Here is a 21862-nt window from a genome sequence, read left to right on the forward strand (position 1 = left end):
ACGTGCAGGTAACATGGCAGTAGCTAGGAGAGTTACTATCCAGGAGGCTGGAGCCCCTGATTTTACAATGCAACCATTTCAAGCGCATCACCTAGCGGTGGCTACAAGCTTTGAAATAAAGACTGCACTGTTTAATTTGATGCCCAAGTTTCATGGCTTGCCTGCTCAAGAGCCTATCAAGCACCTAAGAGATTTTCAAGCAGCCTGTTCTACTATCAGGCGTGATGGTGCAGATGAAACCTCAATTTTGCTAAAAGCTTTCCCGTTTTCTCTTGAGGGGAAGGCAAAAGAGTGGTACTACACTCAACCAGCAGCAACTGTATCCAACTGGGATACACTGAGAAGAGAATTCTTGGAAAAATTCTTTCTAGCTGAAGTTACTGATAAACTGAGGAAAGACATTTCCATGATTGTTCAGGATGAATCTGAGACTCTCTATGAATAATGGGAGCGCTTCAATAATCTTCTGGAAGCATGCCCCCACCATATGATTGACAAGATAGTATTACTCGGTTATGTCACACAAGGCATGAGGCCCCAAGATAAGACCACATTGGAAAGTGCTAGCAATGGGTCTATGAAAAAGTACAAGACCACTGACGAGGCATGGCAACTAATCAGCTACTTAGCTGAATCTACTCAGAATTACAGGCAGAAACAAGGCCGTGCAAAAGCCATTGCAGAAGTATCCTCTAGCAGAGAGACTGCTGCTTTAACTCAGAATATCTGTGAAATGACCAACTTGCTGAAGCAGATGTAATTGAATCAACAACAAGTTCAGCAAGCTCAACCTTCTCTGCCATAGCAAAACCAACAGTTAGTCCCACAGAGAGTTTGCGGAATCTGTGCTGACTACAGCCACTATACTGATGAGTGTCCGCAGCTCCAGCAGGAAGACAACACCATGGCAGCCACTCATAATTTCTATGACCGCCCCAACCAAGGGTACAATCAAGGTGGCAACTACAACCATGGATGGCAGGACAATTCTAACCAGAATTGGAGGGACAACAACAACAGAAAAGGCAGAGACAATCAGGGAAATCAGAGGTCGAATAATAACAACAACAGGCAGCAGAACCAGAACCAGCCTTACAGAGCACTTCACCTAAGACAATCCCAAGGACCACAGAATACTCAACAGCAGACCTCTCAATTTACTTATCCTTCCTCATCTTCTAATGATAATTTACTACAATCCATTGATCGGAGACAACAGACCATGGAAAATAACATTAATGCCACTCTAAATGGTCAAAACACTACTCTGCAAGCTCTTGTCTCACAGATAGGATCAATGAATAACTCCAATAACCAGCCTTTGAGCTCCAGTGGAATCCCCTCTCAACCATTACCCAATCCCAAGGGTGGCATTAATGCCATCACTCTGAGGTCCGGAACCACACTGCAGGAGAGAAATCAGGAGGAGCCAAGCCTACCAGAACACGCCTCAGCTGAAGAGGTAGTGGAAATAGAAGATGTTGAAGAGGAAGAGGACATACAGGACATAGCTGAAAAAGAAAAAGTTCAACCATAGGAAGAAGCACCACAGGGCACAGATACTTCAGAAGACATCACTCATATCCCATTTCCACAACTTGCAAGGAAGCCCAGGAAGCAACTGGAACCTGATCCCAAAATGGTAGAGATATTCAAAAAGGTTGAGGTAACTGTTCCTCTTTTTGATGTTATTCAACAGGTACCTAAATATGCAAAGTTTCTAAAATATTTATTTATACATAAAGAAAAATTAATGAATTAGAAACTATTCCTTTAGGTAGTTCCATATCTGCTTTAATGGGAGGTTTACCTGAAAAGTGTAGTGACCCAGGCCCTTGTATAGTTAATTGTACTATTGGTGGTGTGATAATTTCTGACTGCATGTGTGATTTAGGAGCATGTGTGAGTATAATGCCTTTGTCTATATATGATATCTTGAGGCTCCCTCCCTTAAAAATGTCGGCAGCTCGTTTTGTGTTAGCAGATAAGAGCATTATTACAGTGGTTGGACTTGCCGAAGATGTATTAGTCGGCATTAAGGGACTCACATTCCCCACTAATTTTTATATTCTGGAGATGCCCCAAAATGACTCAGAGAAGCCATCATCAATCCTACTTGGAAGACCCATCCTGAAGACATCAAAGTTCAAATTGGATGCTTTTTCAGGAACATACTCTTTTGAAATAGATGGCCGATTAGTAAGTTTCAATCTGAATGGAGTTATGAAGCACCCTTCAGAAGATCATTCTATCTTTCAGTGTGACATCATAGATGAAATTGTAGCTGAAGTTCACCAGGAGGAATTAGAGGAGAAGCACACACTACAAGGTCCAAGTGTGGGAACATTCTCAGAGGACAATGACAGTGCTTTACCATTGTTACCAGCTCCAGACAACCCAGAGCCTGACCGTGATCAGAAGTTAGACTTAAAACCCCTTCCTCCACACCTCAAATATGCTTACCTTGAGGACAAGCAAAAGTGTCCAGTTATCATTGCAAGGGAACTCACTTCTCAACAAGAAGAGCAGTTACTAAGTGTGCTGAGGAGGCACAAGAAGGCAATTGGGTGGAGTTTGGCAGATATAGTAGGCATCAACCCTCAAGTATGTGAGCACAGAATATTTTTAGAAGAGGGAGCAAGGCCCGTTCGTCAACCCCAGAGAAGACTGAACCCTACTATCTTAGAGGTTGTCAAAAAGGAAGTGACCAGACTACTGGAGGCAGATATCATCTATCCCATCTCAGACAGTGAATGGGTAAGCCCAGTACAAGTAGTACTAAAGAAGTCTGGAGTCACTACAGTGAAGAATGAGCATGGAGAGCTCATAGCTACCAGAGTACAGAACGCTTGGAGGGTCTGCATTGACTACAGATGCCTCAACCAAGCGACCCGTAAGGATCACTATCCACTTCCATTCATTGATCAAATGCTGGATCGCCTGTCAGGTAAATCACATTATTGTTTTCTAGATGGTTACACAGGTTATTTCCAGATTCATATAGCTCCTGAGGATTAGGAAAAGACTACTTTTACATGCCCTTTTGGGACTTATTCTTACAAGAGAATGCCCTTTGGCTTGTGCAATGCACCAGCTACCTTCCAAAGGTGCATGATGAGTCTTTTCTCTAATCTTATTGAGGACTGTATGGAAGTTTTTTATGGATGATTTTAGTGTTTATGGCGATTCCTTTAGCCTTTGCTTAGATGGATTATCTAGAGTATTAGATAGATGTGTCAGTACAAACCCTGTATTAAATTTTGAAAAATGTCACTTTATGGTTAAACAAGGGATTGTACTAGGACTTGTTGTGTCTAATACTGGCATTTCTGTAGATCCAGCAAAGGTGGATGTTATTTCTAGTTTACCTTACCCCTCTTCTGTGAGGGAAGTCCGCTCGTTCCTTGGCCATGCAGGTTTTTACAGGACATTCATTAAGGACTTTAGTAAGGTAGCACTTCCCTTATCCGGACTACTGTAGAAGGATATTGAGTTCGAGTTCAATGAAGATTGCAAACAAGCGTTTGATAAGCTGAAAACCGCCCTGACTTAAGCTCCAATTGTGAGAGGACCAGATTGGAGCCAGCCATTCGAAATAATGTGCGATGCTTCCAACCATGCAGTAGGAGCAGCATTGGCTCAGCGTGAAGGTAAGGATCCTTTTGTTATTGCTTATGCATCTAAAACTCTAGATGCAGCACAATCCAATTACACTACTACTGAGAAAGAGCTTCTTGCTATTGTTTTTGCTCTGGATAAATTCTGAGCCTATTTACTTGGTATGAAGGTAGTAGTGTACTCAGACCACGCAGTTCTAAAGTATCTATTAGCTAAAAAGAAGTCCAAACCAAGGCTTATACGTTGGATACTGCTATTACAAGAATTTTATTTAGAAATTAAGGATAGGAGTGGTAACCAGAATTTAGTGGCAGACCACTTGAGTTGCCTTGAGCACATTTCAGATGAACCCACTCCTATAGCTGATAATTTCTCATTTGATAACCTGCAAGCAGTATCTGAGGTAGTCCCTTGGTATGCACCTGTAGCTAATTATCTTGTTAGTCGCACCTTTCCTCCAAACTTTTCTAAGCATCAAAGAGACAAGCTAAAAAGCGAGTCTAAATATTATATATGGGATGACCCATATTTATGGAGATGTGGCGCTGACCAGGTAATTAGACGGTATGTGCCTCAATCAGAATTCCAGTGCATCTTAGAGGCCTGTCACTCATCTGGGAGTGGAGGACATTTTGGCCCTCAAAGAACTGCTAGAAAAATCTTAGACTGTGGATTCTGGTGGCCTACACTTTTTAGAGATGCTGCTGAATTTTGTAGATCTTGTTTCCAATGCCAAAAATTTGGTAATATATCCAGGAGGGATGAGATGCCCCAACAAATTATGCTTTTCTATGAAATTTTTGACGTTTGGGGCATTGACTTCATGGGTCCATTTCCAAATTCTAATGGTTATTTTTATATATTGTTAGCTGTAGATTACGTTTCCAAATGGGTGGAAGAAATTCCTATCCGCACTGTTGACGCTAACACTGTTGTTTCCTTTGTGAGAAACCACATTATTTGTCGATTTGGATCACCACGAGCAATCGTGAGCGATCAAGGCACCATTTTTGTAAGAGGAGACTAACAGGATTAATGAAGAAGCATGGAATAATTCATAAGGTTGCAACAGCATACCATCCTCAGACTAATGGGCAAGCCGAGGTGTCAAACAGAGAGATCAAGTGTATCTTCGAGAAGATAGTCAAACCTCATAGAAGAGATTGGAGCACCAGGCCACAAGATGCACTTTGGGCATACAGAACCGCATACAAGACACCCATAGGGATGAGTCCTTTCCGCTTTGTCTATGGAAAGGCTTGTCATCTCCCTGTTGAAGTCGAGCACAAAGCCTTTTGGGCAGTAAAGGAGTGCAACATTGGAATTGAGGAAGCCGGAGCTGAAAGAAAATTGCAACTGCAAGAATTGGAAAGCCTTCGCCTAGAAGTTTATGAGAATTCAAAACTATACAAGGAGAAGATGAAGGCTGTACATGATCAGCACATTAAGAGAAAATAGTTTCAACCTGGAGACTTAGTCCTCCTTTACAAATCTCGACTGAGGCTCATGCCAGGCAAGTTGAGATCAAGATGGGAAGGTCCATACAGAGTAGAGAAGGCCGAACCGTACGGAGTTTATCACCTAAGCCATCCTTCCAGCTCTGAACTTATCAAAGTTAATGGACATAGCTTAAAGCTATACCATGGAGAGCGGATGCAGAAAAACAAGGAGCTCGAGATCTTCTTCTTGGAAGATCCTGACATAGCCGAAGATTGAGCTAATGGAGCGTCCAACTTACGGACGTTAAAGCAAAGTGCTAGGTGGGAGACTACCCACCATGGTATGATCGTTCTTGTCTTTATTTTTAGTTTTTTCTATTTAATAACTCTTCCATTTATTAGTACATTTCGTGCATCTGCATTTACATACTTTTATTTTTAACTGAAAAAAAAAGGTTACGCGACGCGACCGCATCATTGACGCATCAGCGTCGCAAGGAGATGGGAGAAAATAAAAACAAACAGAGAGTCACGCAGGAGCGTGGCTGGAGGCGTGCCCATGGCACAAATCATCCTACGCGACCGCGTTGCTGACGCGTCCGCGTCACATGGGAACATTGGCCTCCCACGCGACCGCGTGACCTGGACTTCGACGTAAAAAGGGGTGCACGACCGAAAGTTGTGCTAGAGTGGTGCTGCATTGGTGCTGGACGCATAATCCTTTCCACTCGGCCGCGTGACCAACGCGACCGCGTCACATCCCAATAATTGACCACTCACGCGATCGCATGCCCCACGCGATCGCGTCACCCAATATTTGGAAACTAATGATTTTAAACAGAGAGTTGTGCGAGTGCAAGGCTGCCCTCGCGCCAATGGCATAAAATGGGTCACGCGACCGCGTCACCGACGCGACCGCGTGACCGACGCGACCGCGTCGATTGTGCCGCACAGCTTCCCTGATTTGCCACTTATCTTATCTTTTTCTCCTCAAATCCTATTTTCTCTTTTCTCTCCTTATTTCTTCCTCCTCCCTTCTTCCTTCTTCCTTCTTTCTCACTTTTTACACCCTCACTCTCTCTCTCTCCCATTAACAAGGTTTTCTTTTTCTTCTTCTCTCCTTACTTTTCTATTTTTCTTCTTATTTTTCTATGTTATCTTCTTTTCTTTTTTTTTTTACTTTCATTATTCATATTTTCTTCCTTTTTACTTGGTGTTAGATATTTATTTGAGTCATTATTTCTCATTATATGCTTGTGGCTTGTTCTAAATTTGTTTGGCAATTATATATTACTTTTTAAAGGGTTACTTGCATGTTCAATTTAATATTTTCCATACATTATTTCACCATGCATGCTATGTGTTTGTGAAAAAGCCTATATGGCATTTTGCACTTTTCTCCGTTATTCTACTCTACTATTAAATGCCCGTTTTTCACAAAACTCCTTTTATATTTTATTCATTATATATAATTTTCAATACAAACGTGATGGTTTGTTACGAGTGATGCTTGATCTATGCTACTCATGCCTTTGCCAGCATGCCAATAAACACCTTGCATTCACTTGTCATCATATGCACTAACTATTTTCCATTGATGACTTTTCACATGTAGTCATGACCATGTGATAACATCATTTACCATTTACTATGCATTCATAACCACCCTTTTCCGTCCTCTTCCTTGCTCTATCTCTTTGACTTTAATTTACTTTCTCTTCCCTTTTTCAGAATGGCCACCAAGAAAGGAAAAGAGAAAGCTACTCCCAAATCAACAGCAAGAAGAGGAACAAAAAGAGCATTAGTGGCAGAACCCTCTTCAACTGCGGTTAAACCCTCAACAAAGAGACTTAAGAGGATTATAAAGGTTGATGATAAAGAAAAAGCCTTCCCAGCAAAGGACACTGCATGATTTCCCAATCGCTACTGTGAGCAGATGTTCCCCATCCTGGCAGAAATGAGCTACAACAACGAATACCTTCTTCTCTTCCCAAACCATATTGCTACCTTTGTTGAGCCGCAAATTGCACAAAGACAATGGGGTTTTCTACAGAGACAGCCGAGGCAGGTCAATCTTTCTTGGGTAGTCGAGTTCTACTCCAACTTCCACCTGCCAACCCTGCAGTCTGTCTTTGTCCGTCAGAAGCAAGTCCCCATTACAGAAGAGGCCATTCAAAAAGCTCTAGGTCTCCCCCCTATTCCAGAAGGTTTGGACGCCTTTCAAGAAGCCGCACTCAAGCGCCAGATGTACCAATTTGACTGGGACGCCGTTCTCAGCGTTATCGCACTACCTGGCAGCCGATGGATCTACGGATACCATCATACCCGCCCTAAGGGAATTTTGGCTTCAGCACTTACCTTGGAGGCTCGCGTATGGACACAGATCATGTCCCATTACGTCTTTCCGAGCACTAACGAGTCCTTATTTACTGCGGACATGGCTTTTCTACTATGGTGCATCCTTACAGACCAGCCTCTGAACCTACCAAGACACATCCGGAATGCCATGGGACACGTACGAATCGTGGGCAACTTACCTTTTCCCGCCTTGGTCTTAGATCTCGTCTCAGCAGCCGGAGTCTCCTTCAGAGCTGGGGACACCAAAGCCATACTTCCACGGGATGATCAATATGTCCCTAATGGGAAATATATAAGACCCTCAGTAGCCACTACAAGCCAGCCTACTGAACCGGCTCAGGACATTCTTCCTTCCGTACCACAAGCACCTACCACTGACCAACTGCTCCATCAGATACTCGAAAGGTTGGATCGGCAGGAACACAAAGCTAAGATGAGAGAGCGCCGTAACAAGCGCCAATTCACATACCTCAAGGAGCTGATTATGGGAAAATTCAAGGACTCAGACACCCTGGACTCCACTTCCTTTACCAGCACAGGGAGCCATGATGATCCCGACTATAGAGATACTGCTACCAGCCCACCCCTGTTCCTGACAGATGGCACCGAGGATGGTGCAAAGCCTTATGTGTGGGGAGGTCGGTCAGTACCTGACTTCCGGAGGTAATTTCTCTTCCCTAAACACCAATAAATTAGGATATTTAGTTAGCTTTTCTTTTATAGAATAGGATAAATTGCATAGTGTAGATTAGTTGCATGCATGTTCCACTTGATTGAAAAGACAATAAGTTTCTTCTAAGACTCTATTATTGGAACAAAATTTCACTAATTTTAATTAAATTTTTATGTTAAATTTGCTTGAGGTTGTATTTGGAACATGATTTTTGAGCTAAAGAACACACAACCTGTGAGGTTCGAGCCTTTATGCATTGTTACATTATTTAACCATAATTATTTTATTCTTGTGTGTTTACTTCTCTATGATTGTAATCTATATTTTGTTTCATCCTATATGTCCAATATTTATTATATTTATATGTTTGCATATGATTGAGGCCATTAATTGTTTAGCTCACTTATCCAAATTAAGCCTACCCTTTCAATTACCTTTGTTAGCCACTTTGAGCCTTTAAACCCCATTTGTTCTATATTTTACCACATTACTAGCCTTAAGCGGAAAAACAATTATATATCCCAAACTGAATCTTTGGTTAGCTTAAGATAGAATTATGTGTGCTAATTAAGTATGGGAAATTGTGGGAACAAAAGATAATAAGGGAATGTGTCATGATAATATAATGGAAATTTGGATACCTACTCATGTGAAACTATAAGAATTAAAAATCTATGTGAATTGATAAGCTCTGTTTATTTTTATGCTTATAGAAAAAAAATATCAAAAATATTCAATAAATAAATAAGGGGACAAAATTACCCCAACATTAAGTTAAGAATTCGAAGGTCAATGCATGTATGATAAAATTAAAATAAAAGTTGATACATGAGTACGGAATGTGAAAGAGAAATTCTGGGTAGCTAGGTATGGATTCTAAAGTTATATAGAGTATATATAGGTTATGTTAAAGCTTGGGTTAATTAAAGATTCAGTTTATAAGCTTACTTAGCCATATATGTATCCTTACCATTACATTGGCCCCATTACAACCTTGAAAAGACCTCATGATGTTTGCATTGGTATATCAAATGTTGTTGACTGATTAGGAGAAGAACAAAAATTAGAAAGCATGATTAGAGAAGGATAGAGTGATTGACCTTTACACTAGAGAGATTAGAGTGTACATACATCATCAGTGAGGGTTCAATGCTTAAAATTCTATATTCCCTACTTTCATGAGCTGCCTTCTCGCACTTTTATCTGTTCTTACTGCATGAGAATTGAATTAGTGGAATTTGATTTGTAATTGTTTTGAAGAGCTTATTTATTATTGATCAAGTGGACAAAAATCATATAGTTGTATTCATATATATAGGTTGCATTGCATTGCATGAGTTTTACATGTTCCTACTCATTTATTTTATCTCCTTCAACTAAGCATGAGGACATGCTAATGTTTAAGTGTGGGGAGGTTGATAAACCACTATTTTATGGTTTATAATGTGTTTAATTGTGTGATTTTATCATGATCTTTACCCACTTATTCATATGATTAGCATGCATTTATATTTCCTTCCTAAAATTATTACATGATTGAAAACATGCTTCCTAGAGACTTTTAATTATGTATTTTAATTCTCCTTTATTCCATTCGATGCCGTGATCTGTGTGTTAAGTGTTTCAGGCTTTATAGGGCATGAATGAGTTGGAGATTGGAAAGGAAGCTTGCAAAAATGGAAGGAACACAAGAAATTAAGGAGATGACCAGTGAGAAGTGACGCGGCCGCATGGCTCACGCGACCGCACAAAAGAGAGGAAATCGCAGTGACGCGGTCGCATGGCTCACGCGACCGCGCGGATTAGAATCGAACAAGTGACGCGGAGGCGTGGACGACGCGCCCGCGTGGCAAAGCAAAACGCCGCATGACGCGTCCGCATGAATGACGCGATCGCGTGACATGCGCGATCTGCATAATCTGCAGAATTTGCTGGGGGCGATTTTGGGCCCTGTTTTGACCTAGTTTTCGGCCCGGAAAAGCAGACTAGAGCCAGAGATCATGCAGAAACCAAAAACATCCATTCTATACAGTTTTAGTTTTTAGATCTAGTTTTACTCCTCCTCTAGGTTTTTCTCTCTACAAATGCATAGTTCTTAGGATTTTTATTTTCGATTGCTTTTTGCATTGGAATATTGAAAAGAGTTACCTCATCAAGACTTCGTCATTCTAGTTCGTTTTCTTTACTTGGCTTTACTCTTCCATGTCCATTGATTTACTTAATTTTATTATTGGATTATTTTAGAATTTATTAATACGAGAGTTACTTTTATTTTTAATTGATTTCTCGGAGCTTTATTTATCATGACTTTCATTAGTTCCCTTTCCTATGTTATGAGTTCTACATTCACAATGAGCGAGTAGTTCCCTGACTTGATGAGGAGTTGATTGAAAGGAACCCTTGAGTTGGAATGTTCAAAGGAGAAATTGTAATTGGGTTTATTGTTGGATGACTCTCTAGTCACTAACGCCAATCCTTCCAAGTAAGCGGATTGGGACTTGTGAGTAGAAACATCATTCCAACTTGTTTGACTTTCCCTTATTTAGTAAGGGATAACTAAACAGAACAACCTTCAATTATCAATTAAACTTGAGAGTACTGCAACAAGAATAGGGCTTCCAACTAATCTACTCCCAGTCAAGGCTTTTATTTAAATTACTTAATTTCCCCAATTAATTTCCTGTTTATTCAACTCAAACTCTTTCTGAAAATATCTGATTAATAAAATAGCACACTTTCCTGCAACTCGTTGGGAGACGACCTGGGATTCATACTCCCAGTATTTTAATTTTAATTTTTGTGACAACCTTTCTAAATTGATAAGCGGATTTCTGGTTGGTTAAGAACTATACTTGTAACGCACAACTTATATCAATTCATAATTAGCCAATTTCCGCCACGTCAGTAGCTTTCTTCCAATTCGATCTTTTCTTCATTGTTCACCAAGGGCATGGGAGGTTGTGCTTCTTCTTCTTTAATCTCCATGTCAAGTCCAATGGGATAGGATTCAAATGCAGATAAGAATTCATCAATGATTGAATCCATCTCTTGATCATCGCCTTCAAAGTCTTTAACCATGATATACCTTGGAGGTTATACACCCTCCTCAAAAACAAATTCAAACTCCGTAGAAGGGGGTTTTATGACTTCAGGTTCCCATGGACGTTCCGCATCTCCTAAGTCTTCGACCACTTCTTCCTCTTCAACGATTATAGCTTCCTCCAATTGTTCCAATACAAAGTCATACTGCTCACTGTCCACCAGAGTTTCTAGTGTCTCCTTCATGCTATGTTCTTCATTAGATTCTCCACATGAAGCCATAGGGGTTCCTGATGAGAGGACTCTTGTGTGGTTTAGAATTTCACTAATGAAAGCTCGTTGCAATATAGTTTCTAAACCAAGCAATAATCCTTTCATACAAAAATTTATTTGTCAGAAGTACAAACCCCTAAAATCTATAAACCGAAGTATTCAAACCTCGGGTCATTCTCCCTAGGAATTATCAATCAACAAAGGAATTAGATAACTCAAGTGTCACTAATTACTCTACCAAAGCCAAGAGGTACAAAATCTACACTAAAGTCCAACCAAGCATTTCATCAAACACTTGGAAGGTACAAAAGAAAAGCATAGTAAATTGCAAGAATTAAAGGAATCTACAACTACAAAAGTAAGAGATTAACAATAGAAAGGAAAAACAATAGAAAAGTAAACTCATAACTAAAAGAAGCATTTTAACAAATACATAGAAGGCAATAAAAGTAAACAACATGAATTACAAGAATTAAAGAGAGATCTAACTACAAAAGCAAGAGGTTAACAATAGGAGATCAAAACAATTATGAAACAACAAAGAACTTACCAATTGCATTGAAGAAGAAATGTAGATCTACAAAAGAAAGTTCATAAGCTACAACTAACAATGCAAAGGAATTACAAGAGAAGTAGAATGCTACAATTACAAGAGAACAATTAAGGATGAAAGAGGAAAATTAAGCAAGAAGAAGAAGAAGTAGATCTAGCTCTAAACCTAATCCTAATTCTAATCCTAGAGAGAAGTGAGAGCTTCTCTCTCTAAAACTAACTTTCCCTCCAAAAATTAAATTAAACTAAACTAATGTGTGAAAGTATGTTAATTCTCCTTCAATCATTGGCTTAAATAGCATCAGAAATGAGTTGGATTGGGGCCACAAGGCTTTAGAATTTGCTGGCCATGAGTTGCACTAAGTAAATTATGTGGCGCCATCGGTGGGTTTGGGTACTGTGCGCATGCGCGCCCCTATCTGCGATGCAAATATGACAAATCTTATATCATTTTGAAGCCCCGGATGTTAGCTTTCCAATGCAACTGGGACCGCATCATTTGGACCTATGTAGCCTAAGTTATGATCTATTAAGTGCGCAGAGGTCGGCTTCACAGCTTTTGCAATTCCTTCATTTCTTCATGAGTTCTCCATTTTTACATGCTTTTCGTTCATTCCCTTGATCCAATCTTTGCCTCCTAAATCTGAAATCACTTAACAAACATATCAAGGCATCTAATGAAATCAAAGGTAAATCAAGATTAAATAATTAAGGACCTAAAAAGCATGTTTTCACTTTTAAGCACAATTAAAGGAGAATTTACAAAACCTTGCTATTTCATTGGATAAATAGGAGAAAGGTTGACAAAATTCTCTAAATTCAACACAAGATAAACTCCAAATATGGGGTTTATCAACCTTCCCACACTTAAACCAAGCTTCTCCTCATGCTTAAACCAAGAGAAAGCAAAGGATATCAACATTTATTCAATGAGGTCTAACTAAATGCACCCTACCTATATGCAACTATCTACATGAATGCAACTAAATGCAAAATGATTCTACCTACTTGGTTAAAAATAAATCAATCCTTCAAGACATACATGCACAAGTAGGGCTATGGTCCCATGACGACTCATGAATCCTACCAATTTAAATATCAAAATGAAGTTCAAGTAGACTTGCAAGAAGAATGCTCATGAAAGCCGGGAATCAAGGAATTGAGCATCGAACCCTCACCGGAAGTGTTTGCACTCTAGTCGCTCAAGTGTGTAGGGTCGATTCTCTCAATTCTCCCCTAATCATGCTTTCTAAGATTTATTTTTCTTCTAACAATCAACATATATTTCATGCATGCATACAAGTATCATGAGGTCTTTTCTTTAGGTTGTAATGGGGCTAGGGTCAAGGTAAGGATGCATATTTGGTCAAGTGAGCTTGAAATTTGAATCTATGATAAGCTTAAACTTCCCACCTAACCTATGACATCCTATACAATTTCAAAGCTAACCTAACTACCCATTTTTCTCACTTTTTCACATACTCATGTATTCCTTTTCATTTCATAACACTTATGCATTGACCCTTATTGAGCTTTGCTTTGGGGCATTTTGTCCCCTTTTATTTCTTTCTTTTTATTTGTTTCTTTTCCATATTGCTTTTTTTCTTTTTCTTTTCTTTTTTCTCATTTTTCTTTCTATATACAACATCATCAATGCATAAGGTTTTACATTCATTACACATGAGCATGTATCCAATTCCCAATATTTACAACAAAAATACAAACTACCCTTTTATTCACCAAATGTCCTAAGATTTTCCACACTTAAATGACACACACACACACACTAGCCTAAGCTAATCAAAGATCCAAATTAAGGACTTTTATTATTTTTTGCTTTAAGGCTTGTAATGTGCTAAATTAAGAACAAAGTGAGTTAAACATAGGCTCAAATTGGCTAACAATGGAAGATAAAAGGTAAGGCTATTTGGGTAAGTGAGCTAAATGAAATGATGGCCTCAATCATATAAATGCATAAATACACAAAATAATGGACATAAAGAATCAAACAAATCAAAGATCACAATCATAGAAAGAGAACAATTGCACACAAGAAGGGAAAATAAGTGGTTATAAGATGTAACGACGCCATTAGGTTCAAAACTCATGAGCTTGTGTTCTTAGCTCAAAACCATGTTCCAAAATAAATTCTTTCAAGCAAGTTCAACAAAGAGTTTTCAAATTGGTAGGTTGCCCTAAAAACAATTTCTTGGAAAGGAAATCATCATCCTAACCAAGTAGTCCTAATAGGAATGAAGTGGTAAAAATATGTACAAATCATAACTAACATGCAACCTATCATGTAATGCAACAACTATCTAACGAAGAAAATAATAAAAAAAAATTGGTGTTGAAAAGGAAATTGTTACCTATGGAGATCGGTCGAACGACCTCCCCACACTTGAAGATTGCACCGTCCTCGGTGCTTGCAAAGAAGAGCAAGGTGGATGTGTTGCTATAATTGATGAGCTTCTTCGAAAGGTTATACGGATGACTTGTTCGTTGCCCCATCTCGAAGCTTTTCCTTTTCCTCCTTTCTTGGTGGCCAACCTAAAGGAAGAGAAAAAGAAAGAAAATTAAGCCTATAACAAAGATACCAAAGCAAAGAGAAGATAGGCGGGGGCTAATGCCAAATAAGGGTAAGGTTCTCACTACATGGTAGCTACAACATGTGAGTGAGAAAATAATATTGGCAAAGGGCATATGGACTAACACTTGATCCAAGAGTAAAATCAAAGCACGAAGAACAATTGAGCATCAAGTTCAAATAAGAAAGAGTGGGTCATGAAAAATAATATTAGGTCATATCAATGCACAAAGACACAAGAGTCATACAAGATTAAGCATTGATTTAAAAGTTTCATCACCCAATGATGATCGGAATTCACACCCCATTCAAAATTGGTGAATTAGTCCTTTTGGCAAGTACACCAAAATTATCGTCAAGTAATAACCCACAGTGGAGTAGGATCGTATCCATAGAGATTGGCAAATTCGAGCAGTTTTAATCGATTGATGAATTGGTCAAGCGGATCAATAGGATTGTAGAGTGCAGAATTGTAAATGACATAAATGTAAATGACTAGAATATAAGGAAAAGCAATAAAGTGCAGAAATATAAATGGCAGAAAGTAAAGTGCAGAATCATAAATGACTTGAATGTAAATGGGAATGGGGAATTGCTGAATGTAAAATTAAGCTATAAAGAAATGGATAGATAAGAATGGGGAAATTCATTGAGATTGGGAGATGTTGTCTCTTTGGATCAAGTCTAGCTTATATCCTCTTCAATCATGCAACTCATTGACCTCTTGGCAATCGTGATTGATTGAGCCCCAATCCCTTGGTGACTCAATCTCTCAGATCTTGATCAATAGCCAATTCCTTGGTCTAATTGCTCATGAAGAGAGATATGCTTGGTCCCTAATTATACCACTGACGTTGGTGTTTTTTGCCAATAAAGAATTTCATAAAAACATTCGTGTTGTAGATATAGTCTCTAAACCGACAGAAATCCCTTCGTACAAACGTTTTGGTTTTCACAAGTAACAAACCCCTTAAAATTGATAACCAAGTATTTAACCTCGGGTCGTCTTCTCAAGGAACTGCAGGGAAGTTTGTTCTTATTATTGGTTATGGAGATTGTAAATTGGGGTTTCAAGAATGAAGAACAAGTAACTCAATGACGGGTAAATTAAATGGCAATTAAAACAAATAAATAACTGCAAAGTAAACTTTTGGCAAGGTATGAGAAATTGGAAGTCCAGACTTAGTTATTCTTATCAATAACAATGATAGTTGAATCTTAATTCCACTTAGTCAACCTTTACTAAAGTAAAGGAAAGTCAATGGACTAATTAGTTTGATCTTCGAATCCTATTTATTTCCTAAGAAAAGGTTGGGATTATTGAAGCTCAGTTCAATTAGCAAAGATAAAAGTTATCAATTATGTTGAGATAAGATAACTCCTGAGTTACTGCTTTCTTAACCAAGACCAAAAGAGGAAAAAGTAAATTTACTGGAATAAAAATGCCTTCAGATGTAAAGCAACAATAACATAAATTAAAGAAAGCAATATTAAACTGAAATACCTCAATTAACATTAATAAAAGAGTAATCTATAACATGAAAGAATTCATAAAGTCGCTTGCAAAAGTAAATAAAAGGAATATTGAACCTGATCAAAAGAGATAATCCTGAAAGTGAATAAAAATCCTAATCCTAAATCCTAATCCTAAAGAGAGAGGAGAGAGCCTCTCTCAAAACTAAATCTAAATCATGGAAAGTGAAAATTGGCGAGCTCTCTCTGAATGGATGCATTCCCTCACTTCATAACCTCTGGTTTATGCCTTCTGAACTTAGATTTGGGCCAAAAAGGGCTTCAGAAATCGCTGGGAGCATTTTCTGCAATTTCTGGTGCGTGGCCTCTGTCACGCGTCCGTGTGGGTCACGCGGTCGCGCCATTCGGAGCTTTTCTTGCCACGCGGTCGCGTCAGTCATGCGGCCGCGTCGCTGCTTCTTTGCACTTGGCATGCGTCCGCGTCGCCCATGCAATCGCGTGGATGCCATTTTCTTCAGAAGCTCCGTTTTGTGCTTTTCTTCCATTTTTGTATGTTTCCTTTCCATCCTTTAAGTCATTCCTACCTTAGAAGATCTGAAAACTACTCAACACACTAATCACGGCATTGAATGGAATTAAAGGTGATTAAAATAATTAATTTAAAAGCATAGGAAACATGTTTCTCACATACATCACATAATAAGGAAGGGAAAGTAAAACCATGCAATTAATATGAATAAGTGGGTGAAGGATTGAATAAATCACTCAAATAAAATATGGGTTTATCAACCTCCCCACACTTAAACAATAGCATGTCCTCATGCTAAATCCAAGGTAATAAGTAAGGTTAAAGTGATGGAATGTCATGCAATTCAATCTAATCTAAATGCAACTACCTAAATGCATCATGCAATTCTAATTTATTTACTCATATATAAAGCTTACAGGTAGTTGAATTAATTCACATTCTCAAGGAGTCATATATGTATATATAGCCAAGCCTTAGATAATCAATAAGCATTTTACAATTGAGATGGGAGAAAAAAGGCATTTTGTGAACTTGCAAGACAATTAGATAATTCAAACAGAGATAAATGTTAATGAGCTATTGAACCCTCACTGGATTTTTGTTTACTCTCTAGTCACTCAGTGTTTATTGGGTTAATCACTCTATTCCTCTTTTTATTCTTCCTTTCTATAACTTTGTTCTTCATCTAACCAATCAACTATTATAGAATACAGTCATACCAAAAATCATGAGGTCTTTAATTAAGGTTGTAATGGGGCCAAGGTAAAGGTAAGGATATATGTATAAGGCTAAGTGAGCTAATAAGTGAATCCTTAATTAGACTAAGATCTCACCTAACATACATACTTAGTAAAACAAAACTTCTTTGCCTATTTTCCCATATTTTTCCCACTTTTGGATGTTACAAGCTCATGTTTCAACTTTTGTTCTTATTCCATGTGCATTGCTTTTATTTTTGCATTTGGGGAATTCTTTTGTATCCCCTTTATTAAATACTGAAATTTTTATGTTTTTTTTAATGCACATGGTAATTTAATCACTTTGATTTCTCATGAGCATGCTTCCCAGAAATTTCTTAGTTTGAGTTATTTTATTCTTTTCAACTCTTCTACCTTTTGTTTTTATCATCCATGTTCCTAATAGGTTTTCCACATTTTAAACTATTCATAATTTTGTATCTTAAGCTAACCAAGGATTCAACTTGGGATTTTATTTTGTTTTTCTGCTTAAGGCTAGTAGTGTGGCTAATAGAATAAAAGGGGATTTAAAGGCTCATGGGGGCTAACAAGGGTGATGTGAAAGGTAGGTTAATTTGGGATAAGGGAGCTAAAATCAAATGATGGCCTCAATCACTCTTTTGGTATGCATATCTATATTCTATATTCTATATTCTATAATTGGACATATAGATTAAAACAAAGTAAAGAACATCAGAATAAATAAAAAGGGCAGAACACACAAGAATAAAAATTATGGTTTAAATGTAACCATACAATTAAGCTCAAAACTCACAGGCTGTATATTCTCTAGCTCAAAAATCATTTATCAGTTATGTATGTCATGCAGGTTTAGTTAAAAATTCCCATTATTCACAATGTAAAACTTAAGGTGGCTTTAAAGTTCTAGTGTTCCTCCTTGATGAAATGTTGTTAACTAACTAACATGTAATTCTATATATACAAGGTGTGTGGATTGTTTCTATTAAGTTCAAGTTTCTAGTTTACTTCCTTTTTATATTTTCAATTTAAACTAAGCTATCTTATGCTAAAAAGGGTAAACTATACAAATTAATCCACAATTTTCTATAACTAATAAGTTAGAATTGCAACTAAACTAAATAACTAAAAATATGAATTAAAGTGCAAAATGCAGAAATAGAGTAAAAATACATAAAAGTAGCAATGTATAAGTACTCAGAAAAAAATAAAAATAAATATAAAGAGAAAAATACAGAAAAATATCCAAAATAAAAGAAAAAGAGTCTGTAGTGGTTCACCAAAATAATATGCCAGAGATGGCGACCTCTCCACACTTAAAATGAAGCATCGTCCCTGATGCTCACTCAAGCAGGGTGTGAAGGGGTGTCATCACTGGAAGGGATGGTAGCTGGTGTCTCTGTGGTGGCTGGCTGGGGGTTTGGCTGCTGTAGAGGAGGGGCTGTCTGAATGGGGATCTCAGGATCTACAGCCTGGATCTGATGTGGGACCTCTACCTGTGGTGCATCCTACTCTGCCTCTCCCTGGGGATGGGTTTCTGCCTCGGGCGCATCCGCCTCCTCCTCAGATGCCTCGGATGGCGTGTCAGGTGATGCCGGGGCATTTTGGCCAGTTTCACTGACCTTTCCTTTACTGTTTTAGGGTAGTTTCATTCATTTTCTTAGAAAATAAGCAAGTTTTGGTTAGAATTTCACTTACATCTTGATTCAAGCAAACATGGTGCACTTTACATGGTTTCATGAGAATTATGCATGAATTATATGACAATTTAGATGATGCATGTCTCATGATGTGGATTAGAACTTTGATGCACTTTATTGCTTGATTTCATGACAAAGGAAGCAAGAAAGAACCACGTTAGCAGCCACGTTAGTCTAACTAACGTGACCACTAACGTGGAATGGGAGCTAGCTTGCAACGTTAATGAGAAAAGTAATCGCCAATAACGTCCTCGAAGCCATCATAGCCCACGTTAAGAGTCACGTTAACTAAGTTAATGTTAACTCCCACGTTAACTAAGTTAACGTGGAAGCTAACGTAGAGAAATCAAACAATCGCCAACGTTAGTGACACTCACCTTTGTCACTAACGTTGGAATGAGCCACAATGAGCCACTATGAGCCACGTTAACTCCCACGTTAACTTAGTTAACATAGAAGCTAATGTGGAGGGAAGGATGATGAGCCAACGTTAGTGACACTCAACTTTGTCACTAACGTTGGAGATGGCTATCATCACCACGTTAGAAGCCACGTTAACGTAGTTAACGTAGATTCTAACGTGGGAAGTAGGGACATCTTGGAACATTAGTGACAAAGGTAAGTGTCACTAACATTCTCGAAGGATTGACAAGCCTACGTTAAGAGCCACGTTACTTAAGTTAACATGGACTCTAACGTAGGGGGAAGGGAAGACTCTCAACGTTATTGGAAAAGGTGAGTCCCAATAACGTGTGCGAAGGACCTAGAGGCAAGTTAGTGGTCACGTTGGTACCACTAACGTTGAAGTTAACGTGGATCATCCCTGGTTTAGGAACGTTAGTGAAAAAGGTGATTGTCACTAACGTTCTCGAACCCACACTCTCACTTAACGTTAACGCCACTAACGTCCTGAGCTAAATACCCTCCCTACTTCACACTTTCTCTTTGCAAGTAAAGCTAAGCCCACTGAAGAGGATAACTGCATCAAACCCAAGATCCAAAGGCCCATATCCAGGACTTGAAGAACCAACTAGAAGATCAGAATAGTAGTATATATAGGGGTAGTTTTGAATTAGAGGAGAGCCTTTTTGGGGAGTTGGAAATTTGAGAACTACTCTCTGTATAATTTACTCTGCACTTCTAGTTGATTTTTTAGAATGTATCTTCCATCTTTGTTTTCCATTTCCAGAGTTATGAACAACTAAACCCCCCTTCATTGGGTTAGGGAGCTCTGTTGTAATTTGATGGATCAATATTAGTTTTCATTATTCTTCTTCTATCTTTTCTCTTGATTTTACTAGAAAGCTTTCAATCTTCATCCAATTGGGTAGTTATCTTGGAAAAGAAGCTATTCATACTTGGATCTCTTCTGAACCTTGGAAGAGGATTGATGAGATCATGCTAGAAATACTTTCTCATGTTGGACCAAATTGGGGTTGGAAGAATATGGTGACTATAATTCCACCAACACTTGATTTGGGAATGCATGTGGTATAATCAGTGACCATACTGCATCTCTTCTCATGAGCAATTGACCAAGGAATTGGCTATTGATCAAGATTTGAGAGATTGAATTACAAGGAATTGTAATTTGATAACTTAAGATTGCCAAGGAGATCAATGAACGCATTGATTGAGGAAGAGATGAAAATGAACTCGATCCGGAGAATGCAACATCTCCTAGACCCAATGAATTCCCCATTTCTGATCTTACCCATTCTCTTTAATTTCTGCGATTTACTTTTATGAGCATCTTCCCCATTCCCATTTAAGATTCTGCAATTTACTTTCCGTCATTTATTTTCAGCTCTTTACTTTCAGCATTTACATTTTCTGCTATTTACTTTCCCGCCATTGAATTTCCTGCAACTCTCAAACCAAATTCTGCTTCGCTCAACTAGAACATTCCTCTAATTAAAATTGCTTGACCAATCAATCCCTGTGGGATTCGACCTCACTCTATTGTGAGTTTTTACTTGACGACAATTCGGTATACTTGCCGAAGGAAAATTGTTGAGAGACAAGTTTCCGTGCATCAAGTTTATGGCGCCGTTGCCGGGGATTGATTTTGTATCAACAATGATTAGATTGGAGGATAACTAGATTGAGCATTTTTCTTTTGTTTGATTTAAGTTCATTTGAGTAATTTACTTTCTGTTCAGTTATTTTCTTCCCTTTCCCCTACCCATTTTCTTAGTTGTTTACAATTCAGTCCACTAACCCACTAACTGTTTGATATATTGCATCACTCACACTAACAGTGTTTCTGTAGAAATTACGTTCTGCATCTATTTCCTTGCTTGTGCCTTGTTGGTTGTATGATAGGGAGAAGAAGCGGGGCTTCAACTTCTTTTGATTCTGAACCTGAGAGGACCTTCCTTAGATTAAGGAGGGAAGCAAGAGGAAAGAGAGTAGTTGGTGCTGAGGAAGGGAGGAGTACTTTGAACCAGATATGGACGAGAATATGGAGAACCATCATGAAGAAGAGGCTCACAACCATGGCCGAGAAGGTCCAGCCCATCAGGCTGGACAAGAGAGAAGGGTTCTGGGTTCTTACATCAACCCAAACCTAGGAAATTGCGGAAGCAGCATCCAAAGGCCAACCATACATGCCAACAACTCTGAACTAAAGACACAGCTCATCACCCTTGTTCAGAACAATTGTTCATTCGGAGGCAGTGTCCAAGAAGACCCCAATCAACATCTAACCACCTTCCTAAGGATATGTGATACTGTGAAGTCTAATGGTGTTCATCCTGACACCTATAGATTACTCTTATTTCCCTTCTCACTCAAGGACAAGGAGTCTAAATGGCTAGAGTCCTTTCCAAAGGAGAGTTTAGCAACCTGGGAAGAGGTGGTGAACAAGTTCTTGGCAAGATTCTATCCTCCTCAATGGATCAAC

At 38.7% G+C, this 21862-nt stretch overlaps 1 non-coding gene across 1 annotated transcript; it reads right to left on the reverse strand.

The window, feature by feature from the left end:
• Window positions 1-385: 385 nt before the first annotated feature.
• LOC112788711 (small nucleolar RNA R71) lies at window positions 386-493 on the reverse strand. Its single transcript, XR_003196065.1, has one exon. It is a non-coding gene; the product is annotated as a small nucleolar RNA R71 (small nucleolar RNA).
• Window positions 494-21862: the final 21369 nt, after the last annotated feature.

Source organism: Arachis hypogaea, chromosome 20, assembly GCF_003086295.3.
Source record: "Arachis hypogaea cultivar Tifrunner chromosome 20, arahy.Tifrunner.gnm2.J5K5, whole genome shotgun sequence".
In the NCBI taxonomy this organism is placed as follows: Eukaryota; Viridiplantae; Streptophyta; class Magnoliopsida; order Fabales; family Fabaceae; genus Arachis; species Arachis hypogaea.